The sequence below is a fragment of the Bactrocera oleae genome, unplaced genomic scaffold (assembly GCF_042242935.1).
Source record: "Bactrocera oleae isolate idBacOlea1 unplaced genomic scaffold, idBacOlea1 ctg00000009.1, whole genome shotgun sequence".
NCBI classification, from domain to species: domain Eukaryota; kingdom Metazoa; phylum Arthropoda; class Insecta; order Diptera; family Tephritidae; genus Bactrocera; species Bactrocera oleae.
Window position 1 is genome coordinate 2,251,921 of NW_027212752.1, and position 4,055 is coordinate 2,255,975.

At 34.0% G+C, this 4,055-nt stretch overlaps 1 non-coding gene and 1 pseudogene across 1 annotated transcript; both read left to right on the forward strand.

Moving 5' to 3' along the window:
• Positions 1-340: 340 nt before the first annotated feature.
• Positions 341-519, forward strand: LOC138858321 (5.8S ribosomal RNA). Its single transcript, XR_011397462.1, has one exon. It is a non-coding gene; the product is annotated as a 5.8S ribosomal RNA (ribosomal RNA).
• Positions 520-1,021: 502 nt separating this feature from the next.
• On the forward strand, positions 1,022-3,800 carry LOC138858477 (large subunit ribosomal RNA; annotated as a pseudogene).
• The last annotated feature ends 255 nt before the right edge of the window (positions 3,801-4,055 follow it).

Genomic DNA, 4,055 nt, shown 5'->3' on the forward strand with positions numbered 1-4,055 from the left:
AATTGTGATATTTATATAAAATATTATAAATGATAAGTTAACTTGTTCACATTAACGTGTGTAATACCTTTTTTTATGGTATTTTCTATTTGTGATTAAAAACATGTTGAAAAATTTAAAAAAAGAAAACGCACAAATAGAGAAGAAAATAATATATAAAAGGTATTACTATTTTTGTTGAATTAAGACATGCGCAGTTGCAAATGTTTGGGTTTAAAATTACAATTTATTGAAAGATGTTTTAAACTTTTGTATTAAAAATTTATTATTGATTAATTATTAATACTTTCAATAAATTAAAATTCTTTGACTATGAATTAAAAAAATACAAAAAAATTATCACTCTAAGCGGTGGATCACTCGGCTCATGGGTCGATGAAGAACGCAGCAAACTGTGCGTCATCGTGTGAACTGCAGGACACATGAACATCGACATTTTGAACGCATATTGCGGTCCATGCTGTTATGTACTTTAATTAATTTTAAAGTGCTGCTTGGACTACATATGGTTGAGGGTTGTAAGACTATGCTAAATTAGTTGCTTATTCTTTTAGTCAATTAATAGAATTTAAGCATATGGCATATTATTGGATTGTATTTTTCAATCCATAATATTAATAGCATAAAAAGAAATATAGAAAATATATTCTTGAATACCTCATATTTGAACGAAAATTTATGATAAATGAGAATCTTAGTATTCCCATAAAAGAAAAAATTTTCAACATTATTTAAATTATATTAAATAATACATAAGAGGAATGTCTAGCATAAAATAAATTTTTATTCTAGAATTAATTCACTCTATTGTATTGAGAAAAATTTATAATAAAAAAAAATATATGATATGTGGAGGAATAATGTTGTTAATTTTATTAATTATTATATTATGAATTTTAAAAAGGGATGAAAAGATTGAATAATATTGAGTAATCAAGATATAAAAATATATTTCTTTAAAATAGCAAATAGCAAAAAAATTAAATAAAAATAAACAAATCAATCTAAAATATATTTTATACAACCTCAACTCATATGGGACTACTCCCTGAATTTTAGCATATTAATGAGGGGAGCAAAAGAAACTAACAAGGATTTTCTTAGTAGCGGCGAGCGAAAAGAAAATAGTTCAGCACTAAGTCACTTTGTCTATATGGCAAATGTGAGATGCAGTGTATGGAATATCTTAATATCTAGTATGAGAAATTAACGATTTAAGTCCTTCTTAAATGAGGCCATTTACCCATAGAGGGTGCCAGGCCCGTATAACGTTAATGATTACTAGAAAGATATTTCCAAAGAGTCGTGTTGCTTGATAGTGCAGCACTAAGTGGGTGGTAAACTCCATCTAAAACTAAATATAACCATGAGACCGATAGTAAACAAGTACCGTGAGGGAAAGTTGAAAATAACTCTGAATAGAGAGTTAAATAGTACGTGAAACTGCTTAGAGGTTAAGCCCGATGAACCTGAATATCCATTATGAAAAATTCATCATTATAACTGTAGTATTTAATTTTAAATATTATAGTAATAGTGTGCATTTTTTTCATATAAGGACATTGTAATCTATTAACATAATAAAATATTTATCAAAAGATCGTTGGTTTTTAAGTTTATTCAAATTAATTTGCTTTTAGCTTATTAACATAGAATAATTACTGATGATTTGATAAAGTGTTGATAGATTTTATTATATATAATGCTAAAATTCTTTTGAATTTTACAATAATATTATTATCATTGATTTTAATATTAATTGTATGCATTTATATGATTAACAATGCGAAAGATTCAGGATACCTTCGGGACCCGTCTTGAAACACGGACCAAGGAGTCTAACATATGTGCAAGTCATTGGGTTATATTAAACCTAATGGCGAAATTAACTTAACTGTATTAATAATGGGATTAATTTTTAATGTATTACATTATTAATTCAATCCCGGGGCGTTCCATATAGTTATGTATAATGATAATTTATTATTATTTATACCTCTAACTGGAGCGTACCTTGAGCATATATGCTGTGACCCGAAAGATGGTGAACTATACTTGATCAGGTTGAAGTCAGGGGAAACCCTGATGGAAGACCGAAACAGTTCTGACGTGCAAATCGATTGTCAGAATTGAGTATAGGGGCGAAAGACCAATCGAACCATCTAGTAGCTGGTTCCCTCCGAAGTTTCCCTCAGGATAGCTGGTGCATTTAAAAATTATGTAAAATAATCTTATCTGGTAAAGCGAATGATTAGAGGCCTTAGGGTCGAAACGACCTTAACCTATTCTCAAACTTTAAATAGGTAAGAACCTCACCTTTCTTGATATGAAGGTTGAGGTTATGATATAATGTGCCCAGTGGGCCACTTTTGGTAAGCAGAACTGGCGCTGTGGGATGAACCAAACGTAATGTTACGGTGCCTAAATTAACAACTCATGCAGATACCATGAAAGGCGTTGGTTGCTTAAAACAGCAGGACGGTGGACATGGAAGTCGTAATCCGCTAAGGAGTGTGTAACAACTCACCTGCCGAAGCAACTAGCCCTTAAAATGGATGGCGCTTAAGTTGTATACCTATACATTACCGCTAAAGTACATGATTTATAATACAATTTCGGTTGGATTATAAATTTTGAAACTTTAGTGAGTAGGAGGGTACAATGGTGTGCTTAGAGTGTTTGGCGTAAGCCTGCATGGAGCCGCTATTGGTACAGATCTTGGTGGTAGTAGCAAATAATCGAATGAGACCTTGGAGGACTGAAGTGGAGAAGGGTTTCGTGTGAACAGTGGTTGATCACGAGTTAGTCGGTCCTAAGTTCAAGGCGAAAGCCGAAAATTTTCAAGTTTTAATGAAATGAAATGAATGAATTTTTATCCCATAGTAATTAAACACTTGAATAATTTTGAACGAAAGGGAATACGGTTCCAATTCCGTAACCTGTTGAGTATCCGTTTGTTATTAAAAATGGGCCTTGTGCTCATCCTGGCAACAGGAACGACCATAAAGAAGCCGTCGAGAGGTATCGAAAGAGTTTTCTTTTCTGTTTTATAGTCGTACTACCATGGAAGTCTTTCGAAGAGAGATATGGTAGATGGACTAGAAGAGCATGACATTTACTGTTGTGTCGATATTTTCTCCTCGGACCTTGAAAATTTATGGTGGGGTTACGCAAACTTCTCAACAGGCCGTACCAATATCCGCAGCTGGTCTCCAAGGTGAAGAGTCTCTAGTCGATAGAATAATGTAGGTAAGGGAAGTCGGCAAATTAGATCCGTAACTTCGGGATAAGGATTGGCTCTGAAGATTAAGATAGTCGGGCTTGATTGGGAAGCAATACCATGGTTTATGTACTCGTTCTGGGTAAATAGAGAATTTCGATTCTTGTTCCCCGGATAGTAGTTACGTAGCCAATTGTGGAACTTTCTTGCTAAAGTTTCTAAAGGATTTATTATTCGATAGATACTTTTTAAATTATAACGATTATCAATTAACAAGCAATTCAGCACTGGCACGGACTTGGGGAATCCGATTGTCTAATTAAAACAAAGCATTGTGATGGCCCTAACGGGTGTTGACACAATGTGATTTCTGCCCAGTGCTCTGAATGTCAAAGTGAAGAAATTCAAGTAAGCGCGGGTAAACGGCGGGTGTAACTATGACTCTCTTAAGGTAGCCAAATGCCTCGTCATCTAATTAGTGACGCGTATGAATGGATTAACGAGATTCCCTCTGTCCCTATCTACTTTTCCCCTGCGGGTTTGGGGAAAGAATATGCCCGCGGCAAGGCATGCCTGTCGTAAAAGGCGACTAAAAGCCAATATGCACTATGACTGTTATTATATTCTTTGCCCAGTAATATCAGCATAGTATATGGAGTAATAGTGCTATAATACTCAGCTTGAACTGATATTAGAAACACTTTAAATGAAAAAGCGAATAAAAAGACATTTGAAGTTCAAGCGACAAATGTCACCAGTCATTTGAGTAATGGGTAGCTCAACTGGCAGTAGTTTAGGCTACGCAGTCTGACCGGAGACTTTCCGGTACCACGGG